This window comes from Siphateles boraxobius, unplaced genomic scaffold (genome assembly GCF_051911475.1).
Source record: "Siphateles boraxobius isolate OS27281-9 unplaced genomic scaffold, OSU_SipBor_1 19, whole genome shotgun sequence".
Lineage (NCBI taxonomy): Eukaryota > Metazoa > Chordata > Actinopteri > Cypriniformes > Leuciscidae > Siphateles > Siphateles boraxobius.
Window position 1 is genome coordinate 1,645,855 of NW_027508799.1, and position 23,210 is coordinate 1,669,064.

Consider the following 23,210-nt stretch of genomic DNA (forward strand, 5'->3'; position numbering starts at 1 on the left):
ACATGAGGGCAGATCCTTTGAGCGCTGCTGATGACGCTATGAAGTGACGCTCGAGTGATCAAGTATTCCAATGTATAAAAAAGCTTTCATTCGATTCCTCCATCCTCATTTTTGTCATTCATTACATTATTTTGAGCACAAGAAGATTTTTACTAAAACCTTTAAAAAAAAAGTTTAATTCATATATGTTATACTATACTATGTTATACACCAGTATACATATTTATGTTATCTTTTTAAATACTATGTTATACATATTTAAAAAGACATGAATAGGCAAAAACAAGTGTTTTTTTGTTTCAACAAATGATTCTCAACTATGATATAAAAGATATACCAAAACGATTTGATATACCATTTTAAGTTTTAGATCTGTTTGATGATCATATTATTATGAATTGTCATAAACGCCTTTATGTTATATTTGGTGTTTCTTAGTAATCTCTGCCACAAAAGCTAAACAAAACAAAACGATTTAACCCTCTGGGGTCCTATGTGTTTTTGGGGTCCTGGAGGTGTTCTGACATGCTCTAACATTTGTGCTTTTTCAGTTATTTATAAACATGTTAATGGCAAAGGTGTAAATTCACTCTATATAGCACAAACAGGGCTACCATAATATGTTAGCAAGATGTATGTACATGTTTGTATTTTTGAGAGAATATTGTTTATGCATGGTTATTGAAAAAACTAAAACTTAAAATCTCTGAAATAAGGCCACAAAACACATACTAAATATGTGTCCACAAGACTTTTGACTAATGGATGTTCTCGCCTAGGATTTTTGCTTCAAAATGATCTGAAAATCATCCTTCCAAATCATTCACATAAAACAACACATTGATTTAAATTTAGTAAAACACTTTTTGTTTGGAAAGGCAATATGCGAAATGGGCGTGACTCATGTATAATGGTCTGATTCACACCTGTGAAGACAAAAGACCTGCTTAATGAGCCTGCATAATGAGCTTTTCACAGGTGTGTCACTGAGCCACAAGAAAGAATACAAGGACACAAGAAAAGAAATGTGTATATATACTACAAAATTGGTTCACAGTTGGAAAAATCTATAAAAAAATAGTATTTTTCCACTTGTATTTTTGCTTGCAAATTGTATAATATCCAAGGTGAACATTTCTAGTAATTGTGTAGTTAATTCTCATACTGTATTTTCAGAAAGTTTTGGATATGTATCCTCTCCCCAAATTTGTCACTAATAAAACACAATACAAATAATTTGAAGAGAAGGCTTATATTGACCTTTTAAGATTTTGTTTACATCTACCTTGTAAATATATTATTTGCTATTTTATTAAAAAGGTTACAATTACAGCAACAATTAAAATAACAATATTTCAAGTGTAATATTTCTTTGTAAAAACTAAAGTATACATTTTATCATACATATTTCAAAGTTAAGGATTCATTAGTTTGAATAAAGCCTACATTGGAACAAACACTATAATAGCATACTAGTTGATGACTTTATTTTTGACAAAACAAACATAGCCTAATATATTTAACATTTGAGCAGAAATTGGTGAACAAAAGCTTATTCAATGTGGCAGTAGTCTATAGTTTAGGCTACAGTAAACAGTTAATAATCTATCCAAAAACTAGTCAACGAAATGTTGTCTTTCATATTTCTTCTGTAACATAGGCATATCGTTTGTTGTTTTTATGATAGCCTATATTAGGGCATATAAATATTAATTTGCAGTTTAATATGTTGCTAATACAAAGACATTTTAACGTTATTTCAACATATTTCAGTCGATTTTCACTCATCTCAGTATAGCAATAGGGTTTGGTAAAAACTGTTCAGTTCATTCATTCACACACAGACGCGATTCATATTTAAACAGTCTTTTTGCAGTTTACATACACTATGATATCGCAATTAGAACACTAATAAAAAAACTTACTTCTCAGATGGATATTTCATATTTCTTTGTAAAAACTAAAGTATACATTTTATCATACATATTTCAAAGTTAAGGATTCATTAGTTTGAATAAAGCCTACATTGGAACAAAGACTATAATAGCATCCTAGTTGATGACTTTATTTCTGACAAAACAAACATAGCCTAATATATAACATTTGAGCAGAAATTGGTGAACAAAAGCTTATTCAATGTGGCAGTAGTCTAGTTTACAGTAAACAGTTAATAATCTATCCAAAACTAGTCGACGAAATGTTGTCTTTCATATTTCGTCTGTAACATAGGCATGTCGTTTTTTGTTTTTATGAGCCTATATTAGGGCATACATATTAATTTGCAGTTTAATACGTTGCTAATACAAAGACATTTTAACGTTATTTCAACATATTTCAGTCGATTTTCACTCATCTCAGTATAGCAATAGGGTTTGGTAAAAACTGTTCAGTTCATTCATTCACACACAGACGCGATTCATATTTAAACAGTCTTTTTGCGGTTTACATACACTATGATATCGCGATTAGAACAATAATAAAAAAAAACTTACTTATCAGATGGATCCGTTGCTCCTCGAAATGAAAAAAAAACAGTACATGTTCTGAGGTAAATGTCCCAGGATTATTCCTCACACAGCCTCGCAAGAAGAAATAGGGTACATTAATCTGATGATTACATTTGTTGTGTCATCGCGTTTATGAGGGGCGTTGACACTTTGCATGTGTTGCTTCAGATCATTTGCGTTTGAATACCACACGCGCTCTCCGTGGGCGTGTCAGATTAGCAGAATAATGAGCTAAGAGAACGATAATGAGATCGGCTGACACCTCTCTCTTTTTTAATAGATTACATAAACAGAGAATATTTATTTTAGTTTTGAATTAGATATTTTAAAAGTACAAACTTAAATGATAATAAAGATATATTGCTCGTGCTTGTGTGAATAGTATTCGCTGAGCTTTGTTTAAGTTTAGAGACGTGCACCAGAATTTTTTTTAACGGAGACAGAGAGGCAGAAAGCACACCCTGTTTATTTTCTTCATTTTACAAAAGCACACGGTTTTGATGTTAATGTGAGTGTACACAAAAAAAGAAGACCCTCTATAGTTTATAATCATGTGTTGATTTTATTTATATGACCAAAAATGACGGAGTATTTTAAGTCTATGTTGCTGCTATGTGGAAAAAAAACAGCAAAACGTGCCGGCGCGTTTCTCGACCCCAGAGAGTTAAGCATGGCATGATACCAGCAAGATTGTACCAAGAAGTGTTATTTATTTTCTTATTAATTAGTTCATCACACTATTTACAATTTGTACACAAGGCAATTCAAAGTGATTCACAGTTGTATAAAAACAATAATGCTTATGCTCATAATAATAATAATCATTAATTATTATAATATTATAATAATTAATTACATTAAAAAGAAATTCTGTAGTAAAATACTTTCAGTTGGAATATGACAGCTATGTAACGTTCTGTTTATGCCTGTGTCCTTTCAGATTATGTATGCATACCCGGTTTTACGAAGAACCTCTGAGGGTCGACTCCTTATGGGGCCAACTGAGGAGGCCAATAGGAGGAAGATCGTGTTGGCAGGGAAGGCCAGGTGTAAGGAGGAGGTCCTGGCTGAGGCCACTGCCTTTGTGAGGCAGAATGGAGGGAATCCTGGAGACCAGTTCCTGGTTCTGGCTCACTGCAAGATCCAGTTTGGGAAACACCAGGGTCAGAGGTTCCTGTGGCTGCTGGAGAACTCACTGGGGTATGCCTGCTATCTGGTCAGCAGCATTTTGGGGGAGGAGGAGAGGGACAACCCGCTGTCGGACAACAAACACCTGTTCCTCAGATACACCTCGCAGATCAGGGAGGTAGGCGAGGCTGTGGAGGTGTATCATATAAAACAGGCCATGCTGCAGGAGGCCCAGAGGACAGGAGACTCTGGATGTCCTATGGTGGAGTTTGGGGATTTTAAGGGTAGGTCAATGAAGGAGGTGTATGAGGACCCAAGCAAGGAGGCCCAGGCTCTCATCACCTACCTGAAGAAGGCAAAGACCAGGCCTAACACCAATATGGCCCTTTTCAAAGCATACGTGCTGAAGAGGCAGGCTCCAGCCCACGTGCCCACCACCACTGTGCCCACTGCATCTGTCCTCACTGCTGCTGTGCCCACTGCCACTGTGTCTGTTCCTCCTCCACCTACTGCCACTAAGAACAGGCCACTGCTGGCGACCAATGTGAAGGCCCTGTTGGCGCGGGGGAAGCATTTATTTGCTTCACAGCTGGCACAGAAGATTTTGGCTCCAGCCAAACCCTGTAAGTGATTTGCAAGCTTTAAAATCATTACATTATATATTATGCAGTATATATGTCTAACGAAAATACGTGTTCAACAGCTGCAGGACCACGTGTACATCCTGCGTCTGAGTCCGCAGCCCGGAGACAGCTCTTTACATGTGGTGAGTATCACTTAACGCATACAAGTGTGTTGGTGACATGTGCTTAGTGTTTTATGTTATTTTACAGACTCTGCTGCTACGGATTTTTTTGAGGAGGAAGATGACCTGGAGATGGCAACTGTAGCCTCGCAAGCTGAGGAACAACTTCCTCAAGGTATGTAAATCTTAAACAATATTTTACAAACAATTACAAATAAAACAAAACAGTATTTTTTAAATGACATATTATTTTATTTCACAACACAGAGGAATGGCACTTCTCAGGTGGAAAAAAGATAGGAAAAAAGATAATTTAAAGGTGTATGTAAAAGGTTTTATTTCATTTTTTATCGTAATCACTGACTAAAGCTCATTCTTGTCATCTCACACTCCCCTTGGAATAAGTGGCTGTTGTAGTGTTTGGTCTGCTTCGCTTCACACTTGGCTGATCCCATCTTTTTTTCTTCTTGTATTTCTTCTAATGGTGCTTGGATGAAAAACAGGATGATTTTCACTGCTTCCTTCCATCTTTTCATCATCATGTCATCTCTCTACTAATCATACATGCTTTGCAGTAAACCTTGTAATCGCAGTAGCTGTCCAGCAGAGCTGAGAAAGTCATGCAGTGAAAGTCTAAAACAATAAGATAATTTTGTTGTGTTTTTTTACGCTCCAGCCACTGCAGGCTCGAGAGGCCCTGCCCCTGCCCCGGCTCGTGCTACTGCCCCTGCTCCTGCCCCTTATCCTGCTCCTCCAGCATTGTGGACCCCTGGCCAGGTGTCCCAGTCGCCTGCAGAGCTTCCTGTCCACTGGAAAGAGCATCTCCCATCTTTCCAGCAAGGCTTTCAACCCCTGTCCTTTTGCACCAGGACCATCCTCACTACAGCCACCCACAGGACTGCAGCGCCCTGCCCAGCCTCCTCTGCAGTCTCCTCCTCTGCACCCTGCCCAGCCTCCTCTGCAGTCTCCTCCTGTGCACCCTGCCCAGCCTCCTCTGCAGTCTCCTCCTCTGCGCCCTGCCCAGCCTCCTCTGCAGTCTCCTCCTCTGCGCCCTGCTCAGCCTCCTCTGCAGTCTCCTCCACAGCCTTCTGTCCAGCCAAGTGCTGCCTCTGCTCCTGCAACATCAACTGGGTCCAGTGTTGCAGACCAGGCTCCTGTAAGTAAGCTTCTCATTATTCGTGTGCAGGTCCTGCAGCGTGATTTCCAATGACCACAAAAAAAGAGGCCCCATTTCCTCTGTGCTGGAAACTTTGCACCGGCTACCTTTTAATTGTTGATTTAATAAGAAAATTGCGCTTTAAGCCATGGAAGCTGAAATGTTTGCGGCCCGACAGCAGCACGGAGGATGTATGTTTCGGCTCGTTGGTCTAGGGGTATGATTCTCGCTTAGGGTGCGAGAGGTCCCGGGTTCAAATCCCGGACGAGCCCATTATTAGGCTTTGCTTTTAATCTCTTCAGCCTGATTAGGGCAACCAGGATATTTCTGAGCAATTGGGGATAAAATGTGCCAGAGAGAGGCCGGTTAGCTCAGTTGGTTAGAGCGTGGTGCTAATAACCCCAAGGTCGCGGGTTTGATCCCCGTACGGGCCACTCATTTTCTCTCTGTGACCTTCGTTCTGCTCTTCTCGAAAATGACGGGCGGTCTCCCATACATCCATGCTGGCTAAACCACACAAGTACCTGGCCGAAATAGCTCAGTTGGGAGAGCGTTAGACTGAAGATCTAAAGGTCCCTGGTTCAATCCCGGGTTTCGGCAGAGGAACAACCTCTGCCTCTTTTACTCTACCTTATTCCACCTCTCAGACAGCCAGTTAGCAGGGTGTTTTGGTTTCATGGTGTAATGGTTAGCACTCTGGGCTTTGAATCCAGCGATCCGAGTTCAAATCTCGGTGGAACCTTTTTAGGATCTTTGCGGAAGGGAGGGGAAAAACAGAGGTGATGCGCAACTGCTGACGTAGCGGTGAAATTGGCACTCTCAAACCGAGTCGGAATTGGGGAAACATGGGCTTAAAAGGCAAAGGCTTCTTTTGCTCCTTGCTATCGCGCTTCTGGACTGAATGACTTAAATCTCTGCACCTCATGGGAAAAGTTGACACACGCCGAGGTTCCATGGTGTAAGGGTTAGCACTCTGGGCTCTGAATCCAGTGATCCGAATTCAAATCTCGGTGGGACCTTCATTTGCCAGGCTAAACAGCACGAGTATCTGGCCGAAATAGCTCAGTTGGGAGAGTGTTAGACTGAAGATCTAAAGGTCCCTGGTTCAATCTCGGGTTTCGGTAGAGGAACCACGCCCGCCTCCTTTAGGCTACCTGATTCCACCTAGCCTCATCGCTATCTGCCTCTCAGACAGACAGCTGGGAGGGTGTGTTGGTTCCATGGTGTAATGGTTAGCACTCTGGGCTTTGAATCCAGCGATCCGAGTTCAAATCTCGGTAGAACATTTTTTAGGTTCTTCGCGGAAGGGAGGGAAAAAACAGAGGTGATGCGCAACTGCTGACGTGGCGGTGAAATTGGCACTCTCAAACCGAGTCGGAATTGGGGAAACATAGGGTGCTTCTCAATATCCCTCCTCGTCTCCTCGTTCCTCTGTCCTCCATCCTATGACCCGGAAACCGATCGAGCTCAGCCATCTTGAAGGACATCTCAATTCTCTAATTGCACCGCGAGGAGGCGAGGATCGAGGAGTGAGGAGGCTTTCAGAGGAGTCATGAGCGAGGATACACAGGTGTATCCTATGCGGAAGTGTTTTATTGACTAAACGTGACGCACGTATACATTCTCCTCCCCCTTCACATCGGTCACAATCTGTTTTAAAGTGTACTTTACCTTTGCAGTTTATATAAACCACACATTACACATATTTCAACAGGGTATCTTGCTTTATTATTATTTATTATGAATTTCTTAAATAAACAAACTGCAACAACATGAGGGCAGATCCTTTGAGCGCTGCTGATGACGCTATGAAGTGACGCTCGAGTGATCAAGTATTCCAATGTATAAAAAAGCTTTCATTCGATTCCTCCATCCTCATTTTTGTCATTCATTACATTATTTTGAGCACAAGAAGATTTTTACTAAAACCTTTTAAAAAAAAAGTTTAATTCATGTTATACTATACTATGTTATACACCAGTATACATATTTATTTTATCTTTTTAAATACTATGTTATACATATTTAAAAATACATGAATAGGCAAAAACAAGTGTTTTTTTGTTTCAACAAATGACTCTCAACTATGTTATAAAAGATATACCAAAACGATTTGATATACCATTTTAAGTTTTAGATCTGTTTGATGATCATATTATTATGAATTGTCATAAACGCCTTTATGTTATATTTGGTGTTTCTTAGTAATCTCTGCCACAAAAGCTAAACAAAACAAAACGATTTAAGCATGGCATGATACCAGCAAGATTGTACCAAGAAGTGTTATTTATTTTCTTATTAATAAGTTCATCACACTATTTACAATTTGTACACAAGGCAATTCAAAGTGATTCACAGTTGTATAAAAAACAATAATGCTTATGCTCATAATAATAATAATAATATTCATTAATTATTATAATATTATAATAATTAATTACATAAAAAACAAATGCTGTAGCAAAATACTTTCAGTTGGAATATGACAGCTATGTAACGTTCTGTTTATGCCTGTGTCCTTTCAGATTATGTATGCATACCCGGTTTTACGAAGAACCTCTGAGGGTCGACTCCTTATGGGGCCAACTGAGGAGGCCAATAGGAGGAAGATCGTGTTGGCAGGGAGGGCCAATGTTGTGGTTTTCAATCTTTCTGAAAAATAACTTCACAGAGATCTTTGATGCCAGAAATAATTAGACTTTATTTTCGAACGCCGTCCCGTTCCATAGAACGGCGCTCTAACGCTCTCTGGCCCTCTGGCCTTCCAGTGCGCTCCCGAGTACATTTTGGTTCAGAGTTATATACATACTTCTTCTTCCAAAGAAGGTAACACACCCTATAGATAGTTTTGGGTAAAGGTCTTTTACCATGTGACTTCTCAGAATAGAATTTTCTGCAGCAAACAACATTCCATTCAAGGTCTTTCACATACACAGAGGAAATTCTCCTTTCCAATTACTGGATTAAGCCACCACACTCCGGAGGAGCACTCGAGCCAAACATCTTCTTCCATACATTTTATTTCTTTTAGTTGTTCTTTCTTTTTTGTTTATTGGAAAAAGTAAAAGAATCGAGGTCTCCTAGTCAGACAAACTGAAACATTGTTATAAGTGTGTGTATACCTTTGTTCTTGCATTGCATGTATTTGTCACAGTTATGTAGACTATATCAAACATAAAAGTCTCTTATACTATTGAAAGTTTTCTTGCGGTGCAGATGTCCTCTAGGGTCTGGCTCATCAATTATCTTCTTCGTCCTCAATTCCTCATTTAATGGAATCAACATCCAGGGTTTGTAAATATCAATTTGGTTGCCCTCTCAAATTAGTTTTCATTATCTTTTTTCCGCATTTTCATTCGTTTAACCGTGGTTTTCCAACTAGTGATCTTACTATACAAAGTACAAAACAGAATAATAACCCACTTTCAATATCTCTAATTGAGAAAATCATAATTTTCCAGACTTTACATTAAGTTTTCCTTAACTTTTGCTCTTAAGGTTTTTTAACATGATCATAATCGCTAAATTTTCCTCCCTGCGCAATATTATTTAGTAAAAGTGCAACACTGATCACCAAACATAAGTCATTCTACTTTTTTTATATAATTGTTTTTCTCCTAATGCAGACAAAGCATTATAATAAATATCTGCTTATTATAGTAGTCTAATTGATTTATTATGCATTTTTGTTCTACTTGATCCATATGACTATTAATTCAAAATATGGCTGGGTAAACATAACTCTCTCATTTTTATCACTTCTTATGAGAGAATATCATTTCTTAGATTCGAAGAATCCATCTTTTAGTCAGTCAATTTTAGTGAACAGAACACTTTACACCCATCTAATAAATTGCAATACATTTCACTTACTTTCTATTTTATTACCAAATTTAAACAATAAATTCCATTTTGACCTTTTTAATCTTGCGTGTTGCTTCTCATTCTCATTGTAGCTCCTCAGTTCAAGACTAAACTGAATACATTTTCTTCGTTTCTACTAATTTCTAAATAAACTATCATGAATAAACTAATTATGTGTCATGTAATCACTCTAACTAAGAAAGCTTCAGAGCAATGTTACATTTATCTCATAAAAGTCATTCAATAAACTTATTAGACAATTAGAAAAATAACTCTAGAGAACAACTTTTTGCACTCTTACATATTCCTTATATGTACATTTCTTTTTCTTTATATCTAACAATCTAAAAGTTTGTCTATCATCCTTTTAAACCATTAGCATTATAACTTAATTATTATTAAAACTTCCTTGTATTCGTATGCAATTTATTTTCAATCTTCAATACTTCTGTTTAGTTGACCCATTATCTGACGTTATTTTTGCTTAGACTTCCAATCTAAGGATTACTTCTCTGTCAGAGATTTAATTTCTGTTCCTGCCCTCCTCTGTTGATTTCATTGCTTTTACCCATCTATATCATGTCCACATGGTATACTGATATATGGCCTATTTTTGTCGCTGTTCTTTTCTTAACTTTGTTTTTGCCACAAATTTCACAAAACTTTGCAAAAATGCCTTTTAATTTAAAATGCCTTTAATTTTATCTTCATTTTAATTTTTAATTTCCTTATCTTACTCCCCCCTTTGCGCACTGGTTTAAAACCATTGCGCATCTGGACTGAGAATATTCAAAAGTATTCATTGGTTCGACAATCTGTCCTTCATGTGAAATGCCAAATATCTATTTTTGACCCCCCTCTGGTGCCATTTAGATTGTTCACAAGGGCTTGTTTGTTACTGAATTTCAATAACTTCTTGTAAGTCTATAAACTTTCTATAAGTACTACTTAATATTAGTCAATTGCATATTGAATCAAATCTTATAAATTCAATTTTGACATTGAATATTTGTTAATACCCAGTGTTAATACTTGCTTTAATTTCAACTGTAGCCTTAAATTAATTAAGTATATCCTTGTATTGACAAGTTACATCTGAGTACCCATTAAGATTTATTTTAAAGTTATTTTTAGTTCTAAAATTTTCCTTCATGTATTGTCTTAATTCCCATTATGCTATATCAATTTCTTAAATTAATTGTTAACATTATTTTAGTTTCTTTTCTTTTTTTCATTATCATTGTTTTCTATGTTGCTTTAATATATTTTTACTTTCAATCATTTTTGTTATGGTGGGGTTATTATTAAGTTGCTACTGAATCTATTCAAGGGCTGAACATTCAATCATAGGAAAGTTGGTTGATGTTGACTATTGTTTGAGCTTGTACTCATCTCTGTTGAGTCTCTCTTTTGCACAGTTCTTCTCATTCCTGTGTTTCTGGTTAAGTTTGTCTTTTCTTCCATTCATGATTTGATTATTCTGTTAACCTTGTCATCAATCATTAGATCTTTCACCAGGGTGTCTCCAGTGAGTCGTTCGTTGCAATGGACTCTTTCTCTCATTGTCAGCATGTCCTTGATCCCTCACTTCAGTTGTGGGGGCTTGCTGAAGTCAGTTGGTTTATTTTAAGTTGAGAGGCATGGACTCAAATGTCACACTGTTGATCACTTCTTCTGAAATTACAAAGCATAGTTACTGGTTCTTTTTGTCAGACTCGTCCCAGAATCCTTCCTGGAATTGAGCTGCTGCTATCTGTAAATTAAAGCTTAATTATTTTTGTTAGTGACAACAACATATAATTTCAATCATCTGCTCATCTGTCCCATTGTCCTTCTCGATGTTACCTGTAGAAAGGTCATGTGGGCTGAGTGGTGTCCTTTCTGCCTTCATTAACAGCAGGACTTTAATCCATATATTCTCATTTGTTTTTCATAAATTTGACTTTTGATCATTATTTGCAACTTTTTGCATTTTTCTCACAATAAATTTCAATGTACTCTTATAATTACTCAATTCAACTCAGTTATCTCTTTGTCTTGAGTTCCACTATAAGCACATTATTTATTAGGCATCTTGGACAATACTCAACCCACTTTGACAAAAGTTACAAGACAATATTTCATACTTTTGACAAAGATCAGCTCCATCATGATATGCTGAAAAGAAAGGCAGACGTGTTATGCTGCAAAGGAAGTCAGATATGTTATGCGCTGCGCAAATGTGGCACTGTTTTTTCTATTTTTATTTTTCTCTTTTTATTCTTTGTTTTTTCATATTGTTACTTCAGTTCCTGACCAGGAAATTTAACCATATGCATCCATGGTCATTATTTTATTGGGCAGAATTTGCCCTGTGGGCCCACATGTTAAATTTTAAATACAGCTGTATTGGCAAAATAATTGATTTGCCTTAGTGTCTCTTCAGACACCATCTCTCACTCATTCACACTCAGTGTCTCTCTCACACACGCTGGCCAGCATACACTCTTACAGGTTGTGCTCTAAATGTGGCATCCTATAATTTTAGCCAAGGGTTGATCAGGTCAACACAGCTATCTCAAACACTACTGTGAAGTGTCAATGATCATAAGGTTTAGTTTAACACCGTTGTTATAATCCTTTTTTTCTTTTTACAAATTCTAATAGACTAAGTATTTTAGAATAATAAGCCTGCCAATTGTAATTTTTCAAATACATTTTGTCATTTGTTTTTCTGATTTTTCCTAATCTTTTTTTTTTTGTTTTTTTGCTCATGAGCTGCTTTAAGAAATTGGAGATCTCTGCGTAATCTTGGATCCATGGCCAACAACATTTCCATCTCATTATCCCAGTTCTGACAGCATTTTTTGCGATTTCATAAGCTTGGACTTTTGGAGTAATTTTTTCTCCAATCTATATCTCTAAAAACTTAGCAAAACAAAATGGAGTGACCAGTATCATTGTTTTGCAAACAATAATAATAATTCTTTGACATTTTGCGTCTATCTTTTTCTTTGCTACAGAATAATTTTTCATGCTTTTAGCCCTATAATTGTTTAATATAATAGCCCTCACTATAACAAATCCAGCCTCAGTTTGAACTAGTGAGTTGAGCACCCACTTCTCTCTTTCAGTGTATTCTCTTTCTTTTTTATATGGCTGGACTTGAACCTACTGGAAAAGCAAAGGGTTAGTTTAGCAGAGAATATAAAGAATTGCTTATGAGACCAGTGAATAATCAGAATGAATAAAGTTAATATAATAACTAAATTTGAAGCAGTCTCTAGAGTGATCATTGAAGTTGCCACACCTGTGTTGCCCGTAAGGGAAGGGTTTCGGTCAGTTCTTCTGTTTTTAGATGATCAGTCTGTTGAAGCTTCTTGGCTGTCGCTCTGCATGTGTCGTCAGCCTAGCTGTCACTCAAGGCTTGGTGTAAACAGGAATATAGGCTCTGTTGTTTCTCTGCCCCTTCTCAGTTTGGGCTTTGATAGATTTTGCCACAGCTTTGCATCTCAGGATTTTCCTCTTGTCCTCAGGAAAAAGTCTCCAGTGAAATAGTGAACGTTTCACCTTTTCCAGCATTAAATCAGTCTTTCTCCATGCCAGAAAGTGGTCATCTTCAGAAGGGGAGCTGAAAGCCCCTCACCCTCTCTTCTTCTTCTCTCTGCAGTCGTCTTTGACCTTTCACCTCTTCCATTCGACACTGAAGCCATCTGAAACTTGAACACTCAGAGAGCTGCATAGATCAAATTAGTCTTTATAAATATTTGTTCCTGAGCTATTAGCTCTTTATCTAAATTCCACTTTTAACCATCTTTTTCCTAGTTCTTTTTTACTATATAATAATCACTGGTTGACAACAGCAGTTCTCCCATTCTATTTTTAGTAAAGCAAGTTCTTAGTTGCAGGAAAAAGCAAGCTATTTCTTCATTGCAATATCAGCAATAATCTAACTTTTATTTTCTGAGTATAATACAATTAAATAATTTTCCCTATCATAAAATCAGCCTTCAATCGTTCTTCTGTATTTGCATGCTGTGCTCAAAATAATCTAACATGGTGAATACATTTTTCCTCACCCATTCCCAACAATTCCCATTTACTACAATTCTAAGATTGCTGTAAATTATTTATGACTGTTGAAACTTTGTCACTCAATCTTGTTCACTTTTAGCACACTGCACAAGTTATTTTTTCTTAGCACAACCTTAATTATCTACAATGGAATCATTTTTCTCACTTTGTCTTCAGGGATAATGAGATACAAATTTTAGACGTCTTCAGATATAAGATATAATATATTAAGCACGTGCATTCTTATTTATTTATCCATTAATATATATCAGTCCATTTATTAATATATATTTTATACTTTAACTTATTTATACTACAATAATCTGCAAGACTAATATCTTGAAACAATTGTTTTCTTTTACTATTTCCTTTACTTTTAATACTCATTTATAAAGTACTTGTCTCTCAAGCACATTCACACATTCCTTGTCACCTATTTTTAACCACAGTCACAGTCAAGCAGACACACAGGACAGGATCCTACATTCACTCTACTCACACAACACATTGACAATACAATAACTTTAAACTATAAGACCTCTGCGATTCACTCCCTCCGACACAACAGAGTCATATACTACATAGCTTTTCCGTACAGTCCCTTGTTAACCTATAACAAGGCGGTAACCAAAAGCTAAACTTATCTGTGCAATATTCGCCATCCTTCCAGGCCCTCTTGGCGAAATCCACATAAAACTTACCCAGTCCCTTGTTAACCTATAACAAGGCGGTAACAATAAACCAAACTTAATCTGTGCACATGCAATTAACTTATTATCCTCAAGGCCCTCTTAATAAGTAACACAGAGTTCTGGTAACCTTTACCAGTATACTTAATGATACCCAATACCATTAAAATCTACAATAAGTTGGTAACCTTTACCAGTATACTTAATGATACCCAATACCATTAAAATCTACAATAAGTTGGTAACCTTTACCAATAAACTCAAACTCTTGCTAATCATCCATCCAGGCCCTCTTGATTTAGCAAACACAGATTCTTACATACGTACGACAAAACATTTAGCGGCACGTCAGCAGTACCAATATTCATACAACCTGCATCAGATTATATAAACACTGGCAAACACTAACGGGAGCTCCGCCGCGCTATAACACAGTACTTGATATCATCAACAACAATAGACACTTATTTCTATAATCAAAGATCCTCTTTTCAATTTTTTAGTTCTTTAAACTTGGAGAAGCATTTTAAAGGGTCTTACCACTCTGGCTCACTGGTGACAACACATACTTTTTCAAAAGCAAAAATTGCTCACCTCAAATTACAGTGGCCACTGTTGTCTGTGTCGGTCACCAGTGTTGCCTTTCGTGGTTCCTTCAGCCTCAACCCAAGTCCTGCCGGGGTCGCCAAATGTTGTGGTTTTCAATCTTTCTGAAAAATAACTTCACAGAGATCTTTGATGCCAGAAATAATTAGACTTTATTTTCGAACGCCGTCCCGTTCCATAGAACGGCTCTCTAACGCTCTCTGGCCCTCTGGCCTTCCAGTGCGCTCCCGAGTACATTTTGGTTCAGAGTTATATACATACTTCTTCTTCCAAAGAAGGTAACACACCCTATAGATAGTTTTGGGTAAAGGTCTTTTACCATGTGACTTCTCAGAATAGAATTTTCTGCAGCAAACAACATTCCATTCAAGGTCTTTCACATACACAGAGGAAATCCAAAGTCACAGACAGAAGAAATAATTGTGTCCAAATATATAGCAAAATTACTTGTTTTCTAAATAATAAAATCTTCTACATAAGGAGGAGGTCCTGGCTGAGGCCACTGCCTTTGTGAGGCAGAATGGAGGGAATCCTGGAGACCAGTTCCTGGTTCTGGCTCACTGCAAGATCCAGTTTGGGAAACACCAGGGTCAGATTTTCCTGTGGCTGCTGGAGAACTCACTGGGGTATGCCTGCTATCTGGTCAGCAGCATTTTGGGGGAGGAGGAGAGGGACAACCCGCTGTCGGACAACAAACACCTGTTCCTCAGATACACCTCGCAGATCAGGGAGGTAGGCGAGGCTGTGGAGGTGTATCATATAAAACAGGCCATGCTGCAGGAGGCCCAGAGGACAGGAGACTCTGGATGTCTGATGGTGGAGTTTGGGGATTTTAAGGGTAGGTCAATGAAGGAGGCGTATGAGGACCCAAGCAAGGAGGCCCAGGCTCTCATCACCTACCTGAAGAAGGCAAAGGCCAGGCCTAACACCAATATGGCCCTTTTCAAAGCATACGTGCTGAAGAGGCAGGCTCCAGCCCACGTGCCCACCACCACTGTGCCCACTGCATCTGTCCTCACTGCTGCTGTGCCCACTGCCACTGTGTCTGTTCCTCCTCCACCTACTGCCACTAAGAACAGGCCACTGCTGGCGACCAATGTGAAGGCCATGTTGGCGCGGGGGAAGCATTTATTTGCTTCACAGCTGGCACAAAAGATTTTGTCTCCAGCCAAACCCTGTAAGTGATTTGCAAGCTTTAAAATCATTACAGTATATATTATGCAGTATATATGTCTAACGAAAATACGTGTTCAACAGCTGCAGGACCACGTGTACATCCTGCGTCTGAGTCCGCAGCCCGGAGACAGCTCTTTACATGTGGTGAGTATCACTTAACGCATACAAGTGTGTTGGTGACATGTGCTTAGTGTTTTATGTTATTTTACAGACTCTGCTGCTACGGATTTTTTTGAGGAGGAAGATGACCTGGAGATGGCAACTGTAGCCTCGCAAGCTGAGGAACAACTTCCTCAAGGTATGTAAATCTTGAACAATATTTTACAAACAATTACAAATAAAACAAAACAGTATTTTTTAAATTACATATTATTTTATTTCACAACACAGAGGAATGGCACTTCTCAGGTGTCAATCTACATTCACTCTTTGAGTGAACATCCTCAAAGGAAAAAAGATAATTTAAAGGTGTATGTAAAAGGTTTTATTTCATTTTTTATCGTAATCACTGACTAAAGCTCATTCTTGTGATCTCACACTTCCCCCACTCCCCTTGGAATAAGTGGCTGTTGTAGTGTTTGGTCTGCTTCGCTTCACACTTGGCTGATCCCATCTTTTTTTCTTCTTGTATTTCTTCTAATGGTGCTTGGATGAAAAACAGGATGATTTTCACTGCTTCCTTCCATCTTTTCATCATCATGTCATCTCTCTACTAATCATACATGCTTTGCAGTAAACCTTGTAATCGCAGTAGCTGTCCAGCAGAGCTGAGAAAGTCATGCAGTGAAAGTCTAAAACAATAAGATAATTTTGTTGTTTTTTTACGCTCCTGCCACTGCAGGCTCGAGAGGCCCTGCTCCTGCCGCGGCTCGTGCTACTGTCCTCTGCAGTCTCCTCCTCTGCGCCCTGCCCAGCCCCTCTGCAGTCTCCTCCTCTGCACCCTTATCAGCCTCCTCTGCAGTCTCCTCCACAGCCTTCTGTCCAGCCAAGTGCTGCCTCTGCTCCTGCAACATCAACTGGGTCCAGTGTTGCAGACCAGGCTCCTGTAAGTAAGCTTCTCATTATTCGTGTGCAGGTCCTGCAGCGTGATTTCCAATGACCACAAAAAAGGATTTTTAGGTTTTGCGATTACGAGCCCATTATTAGGCTTTGCTTTTAATCTCTTCAGCCTGATTAGGGCAACCAGGATATTTATATCCCGGGTTTCGGCAGAGGAACCACGTCCGCCTCTTTTAGTCTACCTGATTCCACCTAGCCTCATCGCTATCTGCCTCTCAGACAGCCAGCTATCAGGAAGTGTTGGTTCCATGGTGTAATGGTTAGCACTTTGGGCTTTGAATCCAGCGATCCAAATTCCAATCTCGGTAGAACCTTTTTAGGTTCTTTGCGGAAGGGTGGGAAAAAGCAGAGGTGATGCGCAACTGCTGACGTGGCAGTGAAATTGGCAATCTCAAACAGAGTCGGAATTGGGGAAACATGGGCTTAAAAAGCAAAGGCTTCATTTGCTCCTTGCTATCGTGCTTTTGGACTCAATGACTTAAATCTCTGCTGCTCATGGGAAAAGTTGACACACGCCAAGGTTCCATGGTGTAATGGTTTGCACTCTTGGCTCTGAATCCAGCGATCCGAGTTCAAATCTCGGTGGCACCTGCTTTTGCCAGGAATGTGTGCAGTACCTCGTTCAAAAAAACATTTTCGGCAGCACTGAGCCGCAAGAGCTCATCTAGGTAGTGCCTCTTGAAGGGGGGCGTAAAAAGGATGGATAGCACTGGAGAATGCAGGCATCGATCCCGCTACCTCTCGCATGCTAAGCGAGCGCTCTACCATTTGAGCTAATTCCCCTCGATGATGGAGAGGAGGTGTCCATCGCGCTCAAAGACAAAGACGAGGTGCGATCACTGGCTACCTTTTAATTGTAGATCCGAGTTCAAATCTCGGTGGGACCTGCATTTGCCAGGAATGTGTGCAGTACCTCGTTCGAAAAAACATTTTCGGCAGCACTGAGCCGTAAGAGCTCATCTAGGTAGTGCCCCTTGAAGGGGGGCGTAAAAAGGATGGACAGCACTGGAGAATGCAGGCATCGATCCCACTACCTCTCGCTTGCGCCTACTGCTTCCTACCGATTGAGCCAAAGTAAGCCCAAAGTAAGCCCACGTGAGCCAATCGTGTTTCTCTGCTGTGACTTACTTTTGACCAATCGCGTTCTCTCCTGTGGCTTACTTTTGACCAATCGTTTTTCTCTCCTGTGGCTTACTTTTGACCAATCGCCTTTCTCTCTTGTGGCTTACTTTTGACCAATCGCGTTTCACTCCTGGCTCTGCTCCTGTGGCTTACTTTTGACCAATCCGCGACCGCTATTATTATCGTCATCTTTGCAATCTTTGCAACAGGTAAGTCTATTCTTCACGACTGTATAATCGATCATTATTCATTCATAAACAGTGTTTGTTTTTGGACAATTAAACATGCCAATAAAGCTAGCTAGCGTGTAATAGCACACGTTTTATTCTGTACATGTGAACCTGCAACTTTACCATGATATACAGTAAAAAACATGCCACTACTGTCAAGATAATTAGCCGACCGCTAATTAAGCTATATCCTCCTTAAACCATTTTTTTGTTGTTGTTAATTTAGTATTTTTTTGTGTCATTCATTACATTATTATATACTTTACTCCAGCCCACGTGCCCACCACCACTGTGCCCACTGCATCTGTCCTCACTGATGCTGTGCCCACTGCCACTGTGTCTGTTCCTCCTCCACCTACTGCCACTAAGAACAGGCCACTGCTGGCGACCAATGTGTAGGCCCTGTTGGCGCGGGGGAAGCATTTATTTGCTTCACAGCTGGCACAAAAGATTTTGTCTCCAGCCAAACCCTGTAAGTGGGTAAGTTTTTTCTTTTTTCTCCAGCCACTGCAGGCTCGAGAGGCCCTGCTCCTGCCCCGGCTCGTGCTACTGCCCCTGCTCCTGCCCCTTATCCTGCTCCTCCAGCATTGTGGACCCCTGGCCAGGTGTCCCAGTCGCCTGCAGAGCTTCCTGTCCACTGGAAAGAGCAACTCCAATCTTTCCAGCAAGGCCTTCAACCCCTGTCCCTCTGCACCAGGACCATCCTCACTACAGCCACCCACAGGACTGCAGCGCCCTGCCCAGCCTCCTCTGCAGTCTCCTCCTCTGCGGCCTGCCCAGCCTCCTCTGCAGTCTCCTCCTCTGCGCCCTGCCCAGCCCCTCTGCAGTCTCCTCCTCTGCGCCCTGCTCAGCCTCCTCTGCAGTCTCCTCCACAGCCTTCTGTCCAGCCAAGTGCTGCCTCTGCTCCTGCAACATCAACTGGGTCCAGTGTTGCAGACCAGGCTCCTATAAGTAAGCTTCTCATTAAGGCGTGTGCAGGTCCTGCAGCGTGATTTCCAATGACCACAAAAAAAGAGGCCGCATTTCCTCTGTGCTGGAAACTTTGCACTGGCTACCTTTTAATAGTAGATTTAATCAAAAAATTGCGCTTTAAGCCATGGAAGCTGAAATGTTTGCGGCCCGGCAGCAGCAGGGAGGATGTATGTTTCGGATCGTTGGTCTAGGGGTATGATTCTCGCTTAGGGTGCGAGAGGTCCGGGGTTCAAATCCCAGACGAGCCCATTATTAGGCTTTGCTTTTAATCTCTTCAGCCTGATTAGGGCAACCAGGATATTTGTGAGAAATTGGGGATAAAATGTGCCAGAGAGAGGCCGGTTAGCTCAGTTGCTTAGAGCGTGGTGCTAATAACGCCAAGGTGGCGGGTTTTCATCCCCGTACGGGCCACTCATTTTCTCTCTGGGACCTTCGCTCTGCTCTTCTCGAAAATGACGGGCGGTCTCCCAGACATCCCTGCTGGCTAAACCATACAAGTATCTGGCCGAAATAGCTCAGTTGTGAGAGCGTTAGACTGAAGATCTAAAGGTCCCTGGTTCAATACCGGGTTTCGGCAGAGGAACCAGGTCCGCCTCTTTTAGTCTACCTGATTCCACCTAGCCTCATCGCTATCTGCCTCTCAGACAGCCAGCTAGCAGAGTGTGTTGGTTCCATGGTGTAATGATTAGCACTCTGGGCTTTGAATCCAGAAATCTGAGTTCAAATCTCAGTGGAACCTTTTTAGGTTCTTTGCGGAAGGGAGGGAAAAAACAGAAGTGATGCGCAACTGCTGACGTGGCGGTGAAATTGGCACTCTCAAACCGAGTCGGAATTGGGGAAACATGGGCTTAAAAAGCAAAGTCTTCATTTGCTCCTTGCTATCGTGCTTCTGGACTCAATGACTTAAATCCTTGCTATCGTGCTTCTGGACTCAATGACTTAAATCTCTGCTGCTCATGGGAAAAGTTGACACACGCCAAGGTTCCATGGTGTAATGGTTAGCACTCTGGGCTCTGAATCCAGCGATCCGAGTTCAAATCTCGGTGGGACCTGCTTTTGCCAGGAATGTGTGCAGTACCTCGTTCGAAAAAACTTTTTCGGCAGCACTGAGCCGCAAGAGCTCATCTAGGTAGTGCCCCTTGAAGTGGGGCGTAAAAAGGATGGATAGCACTGGAGAATGCAGGCATCGATCCCGCTACCTCTCGCATGCTAAGCGAGCGCTCTACCATTTGAGCTAATTCCCCTCGATGATGGAGAGGAGGTGTCCATCGCGCTCAAAGACAAAGACGAGGTGCGATCACTGGCTACCTTTTAATTGTAGATTCGAGTTCAAATCTCGGTGGGACCTGCATTTGCCAGGAATGTGTGCAGTACCTCGTTCGAAAAAACATTTTCGGCAGCACTGAGCCGTAAGAGCTCATCTAGGTAGTGCCCCTTGAAGGGGGGCGTAAAAAGGATGGACAGCACTGGAGAATGCAGGCATCGATCCCACTACCTCTCGCTTGCGCCTACTGCTTCCTACCGATTGAGCCAAAGTAAGCCCAAAGTAAGCCCACGTGAGCCAATCGTGTTTCTCTGCTGTGACTTACTTTTGACCAATCGCGTTCTCTCCTGTGGCTTACTTTTGACCAATCGTTTTTCTCTCCTGTGGCTTACTTTTGACCAATCGCCTTTCTCTCTTGTGGCTTACTTTTGACCAATCGCGTTTCACTCCTGGCTCTGCTCCTGTGGCTTACTTTTGACCAATCGGCGACCGCTATTATTATCGTCATCTTTGCAATCTTTGCAACAGGTAAGTCTATTCTTCACGACTGTATAATCGATCATTATTCATTCATAAACAGTGTTTGTTTTTGGACAATTAAACATGCCAATAAAGCTAGCTAGCGTGTAATAGCACACGTTTTATTCTGTACATGTGAACCTGCAACTTTACCATGATATACAGTAAAAAACATGCCACTACTGTCAAGATAATTAGCCGACCGCTAATTAAGCTATATCCTCCTTAAACCATTTTTTTTGTTGTTGTTAATTTAGTATTTTTTTGTGTCATTCATTACATTATTATATACATTACTCCAGCCCACGTGCCCACCACCACTGTGCCCACTGCATCTGTCCTCACTGATGCTGTGCCCACTGCCACTGTGTCTGTTCCTCCTCCACCTACTGCCACTAAGAACAGGCCACTGCTGGCGACCAATGTGTAGGCCCTGTTGGCGCGGGGGAAGCATTTATTTGCTTCACAGCTGGCACAAAAGATTTTGTCTCCAGCCAAACCCTGTAAGTGGGTAAGTTTTTTCTTTTTTCTCCAGCCACTGCAGGCTCGAGAGGCCCTGCTCCTGCCCCGGCTCGTGCTACTGCCCCTGCTCCTGCCCCTTATCCTGCTCCTCCAGCATTGTGGACCCCTGGCCAGGTGTCCCAGTCGCCTGCAGAGCTTCCTGTCCACTGGAAAGAGCAACTCCAATCTTTCCAGCAAGGCCTTCAACCCCTGTCCCTCTGCACCAGGACCATCCTCACTACAGCCACCCACAGGACTGCAGCGCCCTGCCCAGCCTCCTCTGCAGTCTCCTCCTCTGCGGCCTGCCCAGCCTCCTCTGCAGTCTCCTCCTCTGCGCCCTGCCCAGCCCCTCTGCAGTCTCCTCCTCTGCGCCCTGCTCAGCCTCCTCTGCAGTCTCCTCCACAGCCTTCTGTCCAGCCAAGTGCTGCCTCTGCTCCTGCAACATCAACTGGGTCCAGTGTTGCAGACCAGGCTCCTGTAAGTAAGCTTCTCATTAATGCGTGTGCAGGTCCTGCAGCGTGATTTCCAATGACCACAAAAAAAGAGGCCGCATTTCCTCTGTGCTGGAAACTTTGCACTGGCTACCTTTTAATAGTAGATTTAATCAAAAAATTGCGCTTTAAGCCATGGAAGCTGAAATGTTTGCGGCCCGGCAGCAGCAGGGAGGATGTATGTTTCGGATCGTTGGTCTAGGGGTATGATTCTCGCTTAGGGTGCGAGAGGTCCGGGGTTCAAATCCCAGACGAGCCCATTATTAGGCTTTGCTTTTAATCTCTTCAGCCTGATTAGGGCAACCAGGATATTTGTGAGAAATTGGGGATAAAATGTGCCAGAGAGAGGCCGGTTAGCTCAGTTGCTTAGAGCGTGGTGCTAATAACGCCAAGGTGGCGGGTTTTCATCCCCGTACGGGCCACTCATTGTCTCTCTGGGACCTTCGCTCTGCTCTTCTCGAAAATGACGGGCGGTCTCCCAGACATCGCTGCTGGCTAAACCATACAAGTATCTGGCCGAAATAGCTGCGTTGTGAGAGCGTTAGACTGAAGATCTAAAGGTCCCTGGTTCAATACCGGGTTTCGGCAGAGGAACCAGGTCCGCCTCTTTTAGTCTACCTGATTCCACCTAGCCTCATCGCTATCTGCCTCTCAGACAGCCAGCTAGCAGTGTGTGTTGGTTCCATGGTGTAATGATTAGCACTCTGGGCTTTGAATCCAGAAATCTGAGTTCAAATCTCGGTGGAACCTTTTTAGGTTCTTTGCGGAAGGGAGGGAAAAAACAGAAGTGATGCGCAACTGCTGACGTGGCGGTGAAATTGGCACTCTCAGACCGAGTCGGAATTGGGGAAACATGGGCTTAAAAAGCAAAATCTTCATTTGCTCCTTGCTATCGTGCTTCTGGACTCAATGACTTAAATCCTTGCTATCGTGCTTCTGGACTCAATGACTTAAATCTCTGCTGCTCATGGGAAAAGTTGACACACGCCAAGGTTCCATGGTGTAATGGTTAGCACTCTGGGCTCTGAATCCAGCGATCCGAGTTCAAATCTCGGTGGGACCTGCTTTTGCCAGGAATGTGTGCAGTACCTCGTTCAAAAAAACTTTTTCGGCAGCACTGAGCCGCAA

The 23,210-nt window shown here is 41.2% G+C and overlaps 8 non-coding genes across 8 annotated transcripts; all 8 read left to right on the top strand.

Moving 5' to 3' along the window:
• Positions 1-5,736: 5,736 nt before the first annotated feature.
• Positions 5,737-5,808, top strand: trnap-agg (transfer RNA proline (anticodon AGG)). Its single transcript has one exon. It is a non-coding gene; the product is annotated as a tRNA-Pro (tRNA).
• Positions 5,809-5,896: 88 nt separating this feature from the next.
• Positions 5,897-5,970, top strand: trnai-aau (transfer RNA isoleucine (anticodon AAU)). Its single transcript has one exon. It is a non-coding gene; the product is annotated as a tRNA-Ile (tRNA).
• A 93-nt stretch (positions 5,971-6,063) lies between these two features.
• trnaf-gaa (transfer RNA phenylalanine (anticodon GAA)) lies at positions 6,064-6,136 on the top strand. Its single transcript has one exon. It is a non-coding gene; the product is annotated as a tRNA-Phe (tRNA).
• A 70-nt stretch (positions 6,137-6,206) lies between these two features.
• trnaq-uug (transfer RNA glutamine (anticodon UUG)) lies at positions 6,207-6,278 on the top strand. Its single transcript has one exon. It is a non-coding gene; the product is annotated as a tRNA-Gln (tRNA).
• Positions 6,279-19,811: 13,533 nt separating this feature from the next.
• trnaf-gaa (transfer RNA phenylalanine (anticodon GAA)) lies at positions 19,812-19,884 on the top strand. The gene has a single exon. It is a non-coding gene; the product is annotated as a tRNA-Phe (tRNA).
• A 90-nt stretch (positions 19,885-19,974) lies between these two features.
• trnaq-uug (transfer RNA glutamine (anticodon UUG)) lies at positions 19,975-20,046 on the top strand. The gene has a single exon. It is a non-coding gene; the product is annotated as a tRNA-Gln (tRNA).
• A 241-nt stretch (positions 20,047-20,287) lies between these two features.
• Positions 20,288-20,359, top strand: trnaq-cug (transfer RNA glutamine (anticodon CUG)). The gene has a single exon. It is a non-coding gene; the product is annotated as a tRNA-Gln (tRNA).
• A 2,714-nt stretch (positions 20,360-23,073) lies between these two features.
• On the top strand, positions 23,074-23,145 carry trnaq-cug (transfer RNA glutamine (anticodon CUG)). Its single transcript has one exon. It is a non-coding gene; the product is annotated as a tRNA-Gln (tRNA).
• The last annotated feature ends 65 nt before the right edge of the window (positions 23,146-23,210 follow it).